The 15,434-nt window shown below is 35.6% G+C and overlaps 1 protein-coding gene across 1 annotated transcript in view; it reads right to left on the reverse strand.

The window, feature by feature from the left end:
• LOC135211506 (WAS/WASL-interacting protein family member 3-like) overlaps window positions 1-15,434 on the reverse strand; it is a 134,311-nt gene that overhangs the window by 117,377 nt on the left and 1,500 nt on the right. The gene's annotated exons all lie outside the window — the stretch shown is intronic.

Genomic DNA, 15,434 nt, shown 5'->3' on the forward strand with positions numbered 1-15,434 from the left:
TGGTAGCGACCTGGCAAAATTTGGCTGAGCAATCGTGCGAGGATGACAATGACGCATCGTTGTAATTGCTAACGTCTGCTTGTTTGTTTGTTTGTTTGTATGGTGTTTTTACGTTGCATGGAACCACTGGTTATTCAGCAACGGGACCAACGGCTTGACGTGACTTCCGAACCACGTCGAGAGTGAACTTCTATCACCAGAAATACACATCTCTGAGTCCCTCAATGGAATGCCCGCGAATCGAACTCGCGGCCACCAAGGTGGCAGGCCAAGACCATGCCGATCAGGCTACTGAGGCGAGGCGCTTACAATGTTTCACGTCGTCACACGACGCGGAGACGCTTCGACGACAGGAAAGTATGAAAGACAACGAAACACGTTCGCTGTTTGCCTCTGCTCCATTCAGCTGACTGCTGACCGATGCGTCTGTCGAGTTTGCTTTGTTCTCTGCAGAACAGCTTTCTGCTGCGAATGCTGGTGGTGGCTTTCATCTGAAGCTTCGGCAAATATTCTCTATCTCTCTCTCTCTCTCTCTCTCTCTCTCTCTCTCTCTCTCTCTCTCTCTCAAATTTTTCAACTGAAGCTTCGGCAAATATCCTCTCTCTCTCTCTCTCTCTCTCTCTCTCTCTCTCTCTCTCTCTCTCTCTCTGTCAAATTTTGCAATGCGTCTTTAAAATAAAATCAATCTCGTTTTACTTCAAATTCCCTCAGGATATTTCTCTAGATATTTTTGTATTATTGCCAAATTTAGACGCTGAAATATTGTGAATGGACAGAATATAGATTACGTCATTCCCTAACGTTCTTCAGTAGATACTACATAAAAGGTTAGGTAACAGATGGGTGATATTACATTTAATAAAAAAAAATCTGAAACAAAAAATAACGTAAACCAAAGTAATTCTCTGCCATAGCTCACTATCAATTCACAATAAAATCAACAATAGCAGGTAGTCATAAGAAATAAGACGAAAATAAGTAAACTATTTCTGAAGAAACTTTGCTGAGGTCACATTCTGATCAAATCACACCCCTGCCGTGGGAAAGTCCGGAAATCTCTTCATTACTAACTCAGAGACGACCTTCGTTCACTCAAACGAATGTTCATTAATCGCATTTACCCAAGCACTGGGACCTATAAGGTAAGGAAGTTCGAAAGGCGTAATAGGAGGAAAATGAAATAAAAGAGAATATGAACTAAGGTGTAGTGAAAGGAATGAATTAATCGTATTACTCGCTTCTCAATTTCCAAATGTAGAGAAGTTTTTTAAGTTTGCAAATTCAATTTTTAATCAGTACAGAAAAACGATTATGTTAGTTAAGGAAGCAATAACTTTTTATGATCCTATGGGTTAATACAAGATCGTATCTCTCACCTTCCAAACAGATATATGATACTTAACTTTCGTACAAGATCGTATTTATCACCTTTCATGCATAAGTGTGATCCCTAACTTTCACACAAGATCGTATGAATAAGCTTTCAGACAGAGCTGTGACTATTAACTTTCATAAAAGGTACTTGTCACCATTCAAACAGAACTAGGATCCTTAACTTTCATTTCAGATCGTATTTATCACTGTTAAAACAGAACTAGGATCCTTAACTTTCATTTCAGAATCCGTATTTATTCCAAACTGTTCAACGAAAAACTAGGATCCTTAATTTTCATCAGATCAAGAATGTTATTTACCACCGTTCAAACAGAACTAGGATCCTTAATTTTCATATCAGATCGTATTTACCACCATTCAAACAGAACTAGGATCATTAACTTTCATTTCAGATCGAGATCACGTTCAAAAAAGAATTTAGGGATCCTTACTGCATTTCAGAAATCGTATTTAGCCAACTGTTCAAAAAACAGAAACGGGATCCTTAACTTTCATTTCAGATCGTATTTAACTTTCAAACGAGATCGTATTTACCACCATTCAAAAAAAAACTAGGATCCTTAACTTTCATACAAGATCGTATTTAACTTTCAAACGAGATCGTATTTACCACCATTCAAACAATACTAGGATCCTTAACTTTCATGCGAGCTCCTATTTACCACCGTTCGAACAGAACAACCTTAACTTTCAAAACAGATCGCATTATGCCTGAGCTTGCAAGCAGTTAGGCGACAGATTCCTATATCATTCGCCTGAAGGAGACAGAAGGACAGCCGGCAGTCACAGTTGACAGGAATTGAATGCCGATAATAACTTCATTCCCTTGCCAAGGTTGGCATCCAACTTAGGATGAAGTTCTCAAAAATAAATAAATAAATAAAATAAAATAAAATAAAATAAAACGTTTGATATTCCAATATCTTCAACGTTTCTTTTTCGGAATTTGAAATTAGATAGACGGAACACGTTTTTTTCATGTTTTACTTATTTACAGAAATAAAAAAAATTGTTTCTTGCATTTGTACAGAGATAAAAACGAGGACAGAATAATTATCTATGCAATAGGTACGAAAACAACAATGTCATCCATGTTATCCACCAAATAAGCAATTTTCTTACACACACACACACACACACACACACACACACACACACACACACACACTCTCTCACTGTTTACAGATAATGAAGATATTTACCACTGACATTCAATACAAAGGCTTTCTCAAGAACACCTGTTTTGTGCACTCTCTCTCTCTCTCTCTCTCTCTCTCTCTCTCTCTCTCTCTCTCTCTCTCTCTCTGTGTGTGTCAAGCAATGTTTAGGTTAGGATATCTTGGCCATTCCGGTTCCTTCATAACATGATGGTATTTACAACAGTAGTAGAGCAATGGCTATATTCTACTTAGATTTCCAAAAGCCTTTGATAAAGTTCCACACAAGAAACTGATGACATAAGTTAGCTTTAGGAATTGTAGGAGAAACAGCAGACTGGTTCGAAGACTGACTAACTAATAGAAAACAGAGAGTCGTAATAAACAGCGAAGAATCAGATTGGACAGATGTGACAAGTGGAGTTCCTCAGGGTTCTGTCCTTGGCCCGCTCTTGTTTTTTATTTACATTAACGACATTGATGTAAGATTACCTAGCAGGATAGCGACACCAAACTAGGTGTAAATGCAGCAGACCTAGAGACAGTAGGAATTTTAAGAAATGATCTAAAGAAAATAGGAGAGTGGTAAAAAAGATGGCAACTTCCTCTTAATGTGGATAAGTGTAAAGTGTTAGAAGAGGACCTTGGAGTCATTATTACCAAGGACTTGAAATCCACAAAACAGTGCATAAAAGCAGAAAAGAAGGCACAGAAACTAGTGGGATACATACAGAGGCAGTTCAAATACAGAAGCATGGCAACGGTGCTGCACCTCTACAAATCAATAGTTAGACCTCATCTTGAATATACAGTACAGTCTTGGTCACCATCACTAAGAAAGGTCATGAACAGATTAGAAGGGGTACAAGCAAGAGCCACAAAGTTAATTCCATCCATCAGGCAAACAGGTTACCAAAGATGACTAGAGAGCCTGAACATGTATGGCTTAGAAACACGTCGATCGCGAGGACAACTCATAGAAACATTCAAAATACTAAAAGGTAAAACAAAAGTATACAGTAACGTATTTACGTTAAACGAACACCAGACAAGAAATAATGGATGGAAACTACAGCTGAAGAGTTACAACACATCCCACTGCGGGAACTTCTATACATACAAGATATGTGACACCATATGGAAAAAACTGCCACCAGAAGTTGTAAACAGCAACAGTGTGGAAGATATTAATAGGAAGCTAGACAAAATCATAAGAACACTGTGAATGCACAGTAAAACCTGCTCCTACAGATAAATGAGCACACGGTGTCTCCTCGGATGATCTAATAAGTCTTTGAGACATCCTAATCCTTATAAACGGCTTCTCTTCTCTCTCTCCTTCGGGGGGGAGGCGGGGCGGGCGGTTAGGTAGGCAACACAGGCCTTGTTTCTTCCTGTGGGGAGCGGGGGTGGCGACGAGCACTGAAAGTAATCGATTTTAGGAGACCGTACTCGGTCTACTCCCATATGCCTGGTGGCCTCAGGGCGTATCTCCAGAAGACGACGGCTTCTCTCTCTCTTCAGGAGTCACGACGAACCCACAGAATTGATGATGTTCGTGTATGGAACCTCTCGTGAGGTTGCTATCGATGTTATTCTTTTTATTGGCACTAATACTCCTTTATATCGTACTTTCTTTTTTTTTTCCCTTGTTTTTTTTATTGGTCCTGATATGTAAACTCTCTCTCTCTCTCTCGCTCTTTATACTTTTGAAATATATGTAGATAAAGATTTTGACTCTCTCTCTCTCTCTCTCTCTCTGATAAAAATTTTATGTATTTACTATTATATGTCAACATAAGGTGCATATATTTTCCAAATACTTTCATGTAGAATAACCATTGTAAAATGGAGATAACGATATGAACTCTCTCTCTCTCTCTGATATAAGTTCTATCTATTTGTTCCTTTAAACGTCAACGGACGCTGTACAATTTATTTAGGTGCATGTAAAAATACAGATTCTCTCTCTCTCTCTCTCTCTCTCTCTCTCTCTCTCGACCGTAAAGGATGTTTCACATCTAAAACTCGCCACAATTTGCCAAACTTAACAAGTTTATTAAAATTTCATTAGAAACTAACTTTTTTTGAAAACCTAAACAAAAAAATAATAATAATGAAAATGTGATTACAAAGTACGTATGAACCTTTAAAAGTTCAATTTGAAAAAAAAATCCCACAAAATTTTTTTTTCTCTCTCTAATAATAATATCCTGTTCTGTATCCGCAACACTGTAGCAGTCCTCTCATGCCCCATGCTTGTTTTTGCATTGCAAGTTCTATCAAAACAGAGAGAGAGAGAGAGAGAGAGAGAGAGAGAGAGAGAGAGAGAGATGAGAGAGAGAGCAGAGGAGGAGAAGGGAGAGAGAGAGAGAGGTAGAGAGAGGAAGAGAGAGAGACGAGGAAGAAGAGAGAGAGATGAGAGAGGAGAGAGAGAGAGAGATGAGAGAGGAGAGGAGAGAGAGAGAGAGAGAGAGGAGAGAGAGAGAGAGAGAGAGAAATTCTGTGGGATTTTTTTTTGTTCAAATTGAGGTTTTCACAGAAGGTGTTCGTACTGAATTTGTGAAGGTTCATACGTATTTTGTAATCACACTTTTATTTGGTTTAGGTTAAAAAAAAAAAAAAAAAAATCGTTTTTAACGAAATTTTTATAAACTTGTTAAGTTTGGCTAGTTGTGGCGAGCTTTAGAAAGTGAAACATCCTATTATATGTTCACATATAATAGCAAATATATAACATAATTTTTATCAGAGAGAGAGAGAGAAAGAGAGAGAGAGAGAGAGAGACTTAGCACGTGGCTTGGAAAAGACACTTCGTTCGTAACGGGACGGCGGCATTGTTCGCCTTTCTTGTCTTGTAACGCTGTTGCTGGTCAACAAAGGAGTGTTTAATTAAATGAAGGATATTGCTCAAGCAAACAATCAGCCAGTTAATTATAATGAGTGAATAAAATGCTGCCTAAGAATTTTGGATGGTTAATCAAAACCTTTCAACTTGACTATCAATTGCACACCAAGGACACACACACATACATACACATACATGTATATATATAATATACTATATATATATATATATATATATATATATATATATATATATATATATATATATATATATATATATATATATATATATATATTATATATATATATATATATAAATATATGTATATAATATATATATATATATATATATGATATATAATATATAGATAATATATATATAGATATAATATATATATAGATATATACTTTAACAAATTCACATACCATCAGAACGCGAACCAACGTATCTTTTTTATTTTTCATTAGAGAAAATATACAATATTTTAAAATTTTAACAAATTACACTCAGAATTATCTAGGGCAATCACGAGAAAGCGCGGCGACTGGACAAGGAAGGTTATGTCAATCCGTTCAGACGACACACAGGGAGGGAGGAAGGGAGGGACTCTGCAGCTGGGTGGTAACTACTGGCAAGCCAATTTGCCACCCACCAGAAGCCAGACTCCATTTATCTCGCTGGTATGTGCAGTAAGTGGAAGCTTATGTGCACACGCCTGTAAATACAACAAACATAATACAATGCTTGGTGTGTGTGTGTGTGTGAAGATAATGCAAAATACAGCGAAGATAAAACAAGAATGCTGTAAAATTCGGTCACTTTCACAACCCACCATGTAGTGTCGCCCGCTGCAAAAAGTTTGTCCACAAATGGTAAGATCCGACATGGTAGTTGTTTTCGAGTTGAGAGAGAGAGAGAGAGAGCTCCTATTTTAGTTTTCTATAAAGAAAAATACCGTGCCAGCTTTGTCCGTCCGCGCTTTTCCTGTCCGCCCTCAGACCTTAAAGACGACTGAGGCTAGAGGGCTGCAAATTGTTATGTTGATCATTCGCCCTCCAATCATCAAGCACATCAAATTGCAGCCCCAATCATTCTATAATTTTGTTTTCAATCAATCATTTTGCCATTTTGAATTCCAATCATTTTGTCATTTTGAATTCCAATCATTTTGTCATTTTGAATTTCAATCATTTTTTCATTTTGAATTACAATAATTATCATTTTGAATTCCATTCATTTTGTCATATTGAATTCCAATCATTCTATCATTTTGAATTCCAGTCATTCTATCATTTTGAATTCCATTCATTCTGTCATTCTGAATTACAACAATTCTATCATTTTGAATTCCATTCATTCTATCACTTTGAATTCCAATCATTCTATCATTTTGAATTCCAATCATTTTGTCATTTTGAATTCCAATCATTTTGACATTTTGAATTCCAATCATTTTGTCATTTACAATTTCAATCATTTTGTCATTTTCAATTTCAATCATTTTGAATTCCAATCATTTTGTCATTTTGAATTCCAATCATTTTGTCATTTTGAATTCCAATCATTTTGTCAATTTCAATTTCAATCATTTTGTCATTTTCAATTTCAATCATTTTGAATTCCAATCATTTTGTCATTTTGAATTCCAATCATTTTGTCATTTTGAATTCCAATCATTTTGAGTTCCATTCATTTTGTCATTTTGAATTCCAATATTCTATCATTTTGAATTCCATTCATTCTGTCATTTAGAATTACAATCGTTTTTTCATTTTGAATTCCAGTCATTCTATCATTTTGAATTCCTTTCATTCTGTCATTTAGAATTACAATCGTTTTTTCATTTTGAATTCCAGTCATTCTATCATTTTGAATTCCTTTCATTCTGTCATTTAGAATTACAATCGTTTTTTCATTTTGAATTCCAGTCATTCTATCATTTTGAATTCCTTTCATTCTGTCATTTTGAATTCCAATCATTTTGACATTTTGAATACCAATCATTCTATCATTTTGAATTCCAATAATTTTGTTATTTTGAATTCCAATCATTTTGACATTTTGAATTCCAATCATTCTATCATTTTGAATTCCATTCATTCTATCACTTTGAATTCCAATCATTTTGACATTTTGAATACCAATCATTCTATCATTTTGAATTCCAATAATTTTGTTATTTTGAATTCCAATCATTTTGACATTTTGAATTCCAATCATTCTATCATTTTGAATTCCATTAATTTTGTCATATTGAATTCCACTCATTCTATCATTTTGAATTCCAATCATTTTGTCATTTTCAATTCCAATCATTCTATCATTTTGAATTCCATTCATTCTGTCATTTTGAATTACAATAATTCTATCATTTTGAATTCCAATCATTTTGTAATTTTGAATTCCAATCATTTTGACATTTTGAATTCCAATCATTCTATCATTTTGAATTCCAATTATTTTGTCATTTTGAAGGAATCATTTTGACATTTTGAATTCCAATCATTTTGTCATTTTGAATTCCAATCATTTTGTCATTTTGAATTCCAATCATTTTGTCATTTTGAATTCCAACCATTCTACCATTTTGAATTCTATTCATTTTGTCATTTTGAATTTCAGTCATTCTATCATTTTGAATTCCATTCATTTTGTCATTTTGAATTACAATCATTTTGACATTTTGAATTCCAATCATTCTATCATTTTGAATTCCATTCATTCTGTCATTTTGAATTCCAATCATTTTGTCATTTTGAATTCCAATCATTTTGTCATTTTGAATTCCAATCATTTTGACATTTTGAATTCCAATCATTTTGTCATTTTGAATTCCAATCATTTTGAATTCCAATCATTCTATCATTTTGAATTCCAATAATTTTGACATTTTGAATTCCAATCATTTTGTCATTTTCAATTCCAATCGTTCTATCATTTTGAATTCCATTCATTTTGTCATTTTGAATTCCAATCATTCTATCATTTTGAATTCCAATCATTTTGTCATTTTCAATTCCAATCATTCTATCATTTTGAATTCCATTCATTTTGTCATTTTGAATTCCAGTCATTCTATCATTTTGAATTCCATTCATTCTGTCATTTTGAATTCCAATCATTTTGTCATTTTGAATTCCAATCATTCTATCATTTTGAATTCCAATCATTCTATCATTTTGAATTCCAATCATTTTGTCATTTTGAATTCAATTCATTCTATCATTTTGAATTACAATCATTCTATCATTTTTCTTTTGATTGTCACAATCTCCACACACACATAAACTCAATATTTAATTAATCATTATAATGAAAGGGACAAGAATTGGGTTTATTTTCTAGTCAGTGGAACAAGGCCAGCAGAATCTATAAACAACAGAAAGAGGGAGAGAGAGAGAGAGAGAGAGAGAGAGAGACCTTACCTTACAGACCTTACAGTTCGTTCGGGTTGCCCCAGGTCCCTCAGTGTGAGGCGCCTCTAATGTCTACCAGAGAGTTGCTAGTACATCTTCCGGTATATTTTGCATCTTCCAATCTTGGATGGTCTGGGATGCAGTTTAGATATTTGTCGAGCTTATTCTTAAACACATCTACGCTCACTCCTGATATATTCCTCAGATGAGCTGGCAACGCATTGAATAGACGCTGCATTATCGATGCTGGTGCGTAGTGGATTAATGTCCTGTGTGCTTTCCTTATTTTTCCTGGTATAGTTTTGGGCACTATTAATCTACCTCTGCTTGCTCTTTCTGATATTTTTAGTTCCATGATATTTTCTGTTATTCCTTCTATCTGTTTCCATGCCTGAATTATCATGTAGCGTTCTCTTCTCCTTTCTAGACTATATAATTTTAAGGATTGTAGTCTTTCCCAGTAGTCTAGGTCCTTAACTTCTTCTATTCTAGCTGTAAAGGACCTTTGTACACTCTCTATTTGTGCAATATCCTTTTGATAGTGTGGGTACCATATCATATTGCAATATTCAAGTGGACTACGAACATATGTTTTATAAAGCATAATCATGTGTTCAGCTTTTCTTGTTTTGAAGTGCCGTAACAACATTCCCATTTTTGCTTTACATTTTGCCAACAGAATTGCTATTTGATCATTGCATAACATGTTCCTATTCATCATCACACCAAGGTCTTTAACTGCTTCCTTATTTGTGGATTGTCTCATTAAGTTAGGTCCCACCCTATAATGCATATAGCTTTCCTTCTCTGTCTCCATAATTTATTGATTCAAATTTATCAGAGTTAAATACCATCCTATTACCTCTGCCCAATCATATACTTTGTTAAGGTCTCTTTGTAGAGCGTTCCTATCTTCATCACAAGTAATTTCTCTACTTATTCTTGTGTCATCAGCGAAACTACTCACTACCGAATCCTTAACATTACTGTCTATGTCTTCAATCATAATAACAAACAATATTGCAGCTAGCACCGTACCTTGTGGCACACCGGATATTACCTTGGTTTCATCCGATTTCTCATCGTTTGCAATAACTATCTGTTTTCTGTTGTGTAAAAATTCTTTTAACCATCTTCCTACTTTATCTACGTGAATTGTGTTTTCTAATTTTCTTTGCTAATATATTAGGCTTACTTTGTCAAAAGCTTTTGCAAAGTCTAGATAAACCACATCTGTTTCATTTCGCTTTTAATATTTTTGAATATGTTCTCACGGTGGACTAACAGTTGGGTTTGTGTACTTTTTCCGGGTACGAAACCGTGTTGTCCTATATTAAACAAATTATTTTTTATTAAATGTTTCATAATATTTTTCTTCATTACCCCCTTTCATAATATGTGATGTTAGACTCACAGGCCTATAATTACTTGCCTCTAGTCTTGATCCACTTTTGAAAGTAGGGGTGATATATGCTAATTTGTGATCATAAATCTTGCCTGTATCTACACTTTGTCTTAATAATATTGCAAGTGGCTTTGCGATAGAATGAACTACTTTCTTTAACAAAATAGCAGGGACTCCATCCGGCCCTGCAGCAGCTCCATTTTAATTTCATTAATTGCCTGCACAATATCAGCTTCATTAATTTCTATGTCAGCTAAATATTCACTATTTTCTTCCCTTATTTCTATATCATTATCTCCATTATCTATTCTAGGGGTGAATTCTCTCTTATATCGTTCTGCCAGTATGTTGCAAATTTCCTTTTTTTCATTCGTTTAATCTCCCTTCAATTCTCAGAGGGCCTATTTCTATTCTTCTTTTATTCATCTTCTTCGCATATGAGTATAATAGTTTGGGGTTTTGCTTGATATTTAATAGGGTTTTTTCTTCCAAGTCCCGTTTTCATTTTCTTTTGATTGTATAATCTTTTGTTCTGCATTTTCTATCTTACTTTTTATTTCTATAACTTTCCATGCATTTTTTTCTTTTGCAAGACCTTTTTTCCACTTTCTGATTTTCTGGAACAAGATCCTTCTGTCTCTTGGTATGCATGAATGATGTTTACTTTTCTTCTTCGGTATATATTTTTCCACTATTTTCTCCAATATATATAATATCTCCGTATTTACCCTTATGTCATCACTTACGAAAATGTTATCCCAATCTTTGTTTAATTCTTCATTAATTTCTGACCATTTTATATTTTTTACTGTAGAAGTTGTATTTTCCATATCCTTCCCACTTTTTCATTTCTTGCTTATCTCTATTTTCACTTGCTTTGGAATGAACTGTTAATTCTATGACATTATGGTCTGAAATACTCGCATTATAAACTATTATTTCTTTAACATAATTCATCTCGTTCACAAATACTAGGTCTAAAGTATTTTCCTTTCTTGTTGGCAGGTGATTTATTTGTTGAATGTTGTATTCTAGTAGCATATCTAATAGCTTTTCAAATTGCCTCTTATCTTCTGCACTACTATTACTCTCTTTTTTATATGTATAAGTACAACCACAATCTCCTATTCGTTCTTTCCATTCTACGAAAGGAAAGTTGAAGTCACCAGATAGGAGAATAGTCCAGTCCTTGTGATTTCTACATATATCATCCAATTTTTCAATTATTAAGTCAAACTCTTTAGTATTAGGAGAGAGAGAGAGAGAGAATTTGTTATTCCATTAAAAGTGGCTAATACATTTCAATGTTATTTAATATATAATTGCTTGTTCTTGAGGCATATATATATATACGTATATATATATATATATATATATATATATATATATATATATATATATATATACACACACACACACACACACACACATATATATATATATATATATATATATATATATATATAGAGAGAGAGAGAGGAGAGAGAGAGAGAGAGAGAGAGAGTTTCTTATTCCATTTAGAATGGTTATTAATACAATAATACATTTCGATGCTACATTAATACAAAACTCCTTGTTCTCTGGAGAGAGAGAGAGAGAGAGAGAGAGAGAGAGAGAGAGAGAGAGAGAGAGAGAGTGCCCGGATGTTCTTGTCAGTTCTACCCAACTGGTAATAGACTAAACCGTAATTCATTGCGCTTTATCAATAGCGGAAGTTCGTATGTCCCGACAGTAAGTGTCCTTGTGGGATCTGGCTTATTAAGCAATACGTTACTAATAATTTCGATGTTTACATATCTGTTCTGGCTCAGTTACGGATGTTTTTGCTGCATCCTGCTCACCATACTCTTCTTAATCGCTTCTGTCTTCAGCAAAAAATTAACGTAAATACCAATGACTATGTCAATGTGACAAAAAAAAGACAAAAAGAAAATAATATGGTGGTATAAATTTAACAGCGACGAGTTATACTAGTAAATAATCCTGATTAACTCGCATGACTGCATTTCAGACGAGTTCGAATTTAACTTGACATAGACGAGTGCCCATAACTAAAGTAAATTCATATATAAATAAAATGTTTAAAGAGGCATCCCGATATTATGAATATATAAAATTTTGCATTACGATGTTACATTTTGTAATAAATAAAACAAAAAAAGACACGGAATTTCGCGAGAATATAAAGCAAATACGAGCAACGATGGAAAAAAAGATACTATATCAAGTCTGCGACAGGTTAATACTTCATAGGGCTCGGTTCGTTGAGTTCAAGTGGACATGCTGTTCGAGTAGGTACCCGGCAAATCGATTATAATGAAGACAAATCTCTATGAGCGCCTCAGTGGCGTGATTAGTATGGTGTTGGCGTCCCACCTTGGTGGTCGCCGGTTCGATTCTCGGCCATTCCATTGAGGAGCGAGAGGTGTGTACTTCTGGTGATAGAAGTTCACTCTCGACGTGGTTTGCAAGTCACGTAAAGCCGTTGGTCCCGTTCCTGAATAACCACTGGTTCCATGCAACGTAAAAACACAATACAAACAAACAAATCTCTATGGATAGAAGATGGGAATAAACGGATAAGCACGCAATCGAAACCTCCCCCCCACCCCCCACAAAAATAGAGCGGATAAGCGTCAGTGCAAACAATGCATAGGATAAGACATAGAAATGACTTGACAATTACAAAGGGCACGGAAAGGACGAATCAGATCGAACTACGAACGGAAAGATGAAGCATTCAAATAACCGAAGAAAATTAAAATAAATCTAAGAGGGCAACAGAAAAGTAAAACGCACGAAAAACTACAAAGACGACCCAAAAACCGGATAAAGAGAAGAGAAACTTAAAAAACGAAACGCAAAACGAGAAACAAACACGTACGCAAAACACCAACGCACAAGCTTTCGCAGAAAGTCAAGCTCAACAAGCACGAGAGAGAGAGAGAGAGAGAGAGAGAGAGAGAGACGACTAAAGCGAGTCGGTCATTGACACGAGAGCCAAGGTCATAATATCTCGTCGCCGACTCACACATGTAAACACCAGCGACAAGATTCACTCACTGGACGTCCCGAGTGGTTGCCTTTGCTTTGCTACGTCCTGCAGACGACAGAGAACATCATCACTGAGGACTTTTCATGGCCACCTCAAAACAAGCACGATGTTTTCCTTTTGAAAGTCACCTCTACAATAAAAAACATTTGGGAAAACAGGCACTGAGAGACAGATGACAACTTTGAGAAGGAAGGTGAGGTTCGATACGAAACTTCCACAAAAACAAGAACGACCAAATTGAAATTCAATACCTCATAAATCATTAATGTAGGTAAATGAATGAGATTCTTGTTTCTCTTTAAAGGCTTCAATGACCGACTGTTCATTACGAGTGACAGCAATTCAAGTATTCTTCGTACGTTCTTAAAAAGTAAAGTATATGTATAGAGATGAACGGTGTTGAATTCTTTCCAGTTGCCTAATACATTAATTCTCTCTTTTAGTTATTCTGTGATTCTTGTTTCTTAAACTAACATTCAAGTCTTTTAGAAGTAAGTTAATGGTGTAAATGCAAACAGTGCTTGATTTGATCCAATGTATAAGTAAGTATATATATATATATATATATATATATATATATATATATATATGTATATATATATAATATATATATATATATACATATACATATATATATAATATATATATATATATATATATATATAAACTTGAAAACTTGCTTTCCAGGTAGGCCCCTCCCTAACACGCATTCAAAATCGGAGCACATTAACAAAAGGCAGGCATTCATAGTACTAAACATCAAATTATACAAATTAAACACATACAGGAGGCTGTTTTGAGAAAAATAAATACAACATAAAATACCGATAATGAATTTACCAGTATCAAAATATTTTTAAAAAGTAAATAAAAACATATAGAGAACATCTTGGAAACCATTTCCAGCAATATGTTGTGGGACGGCCGCAGGATCGCTATTGGATTCGCAACCGTAACCGAATCACGAGGCTGTCAATGGCATTGACGGCCGGGGCAAATCCATTGTTAACTATGCGGAGAAACAGTTGGCGCGCGGCTCCCAAGGTCAACAAAAGCCAGAGTGGTGCAGGAGGCGAGGAGAGAGGAGAGGAGGTGGAGGCGGAGGAGGATGGGGAGGTGGAGGGAGATAGAGAGTTGCTGGAGGAGGAAGTTACAGAGGACGAATAGAGAATCAATGTCGGCGCACCACGGTCATCTCGCACCTACGTCGGTGTGTGTGTGTGCGTTAGTGTGTGTGTTAGTGTGTGCGTGGACCAAATGAACGAACGAATGTCAAGGCCAGACGGAGAGAGAATGAGAGGGAAAAGATACGCGCTTCACTCTTTATTATTGTCATGATTAATGAAAAGTTCGACGCCTACTGGAGATTTAAAGCGTCATTCCTTTAAAGACTTGTGAAGGTCAGGGGGAAAGAGATACTACTTCCTTTCGGGTGGCGGTCACAAGTGGAGCGCTGCTTCTGACCTTTTGGAGGCAAAATAAACTTTAAACTTTAATCACATGTTTGAGTATTCTTTGCCAGTACCACTACACATTACGGATATTGCATAACTGGAATATACACCGCCATATTTTTTTTTATTGTTATAAGAATGCGGAACACAACAAACCGTCCGACGCATTAGTACTAAAGATTGTTGGTCAATGAAGAAGAAAAAATCCTAAAGGTGCAGAACCTGAAGGCATACGGGAGAGGATAGTGCCCTGGGTTGGGCACATGGAGAGAGAGAGAGAGAGAGAGAGAGAGAGAGAGAGATTCTGTCCTCAGGTCGTTCACTCCTGCTCAGTCACCTGTAGGCGTCGAGCCCGGCCCGGCCCACCCATGGCCCGTGTGCACGCCCGCAAAACTGTTCACAACTCCCTATCGCTGTCTGTGAACTAAGGTCACTCTTACTTTTACTGACTTTTGTATCGTCTCTATTCTTTAAACCATCGTTGCACATTCTCAGTCTTATTCCTTCCTTCTAATTCTTAAAGTTAGCTTATTGTTTATGCGTCTAAGAACCGCGTGCTTTCAGCATACCACGTATCGAGAGCAATGTCAGCCTCATCGCTAAAGCAACAGCGTAGTCATTTCACCCGGCAAAAGCACCTGAGGAGACCGTCACAGGAGAAACACAATGGATCAGTCAGGCAAAGAATGCTTCCACGTGCATGC

The sequence above is a fragment of the Macrobrachium nipponense genome, chromosome 4, assembly GCF_015104395.2.
Source record: "Macrobrachium nipponense isolate FS-2020 chromosome 4, ASM1510439v2, whole genome shotgun sequence".
Lineage (NCBI taxonomy): Eukaryota > Metazoa > Arthropoda > Malacostraca > Decapoda > Palaemonidae > Macrobrachium > Macrobrachium nipponense.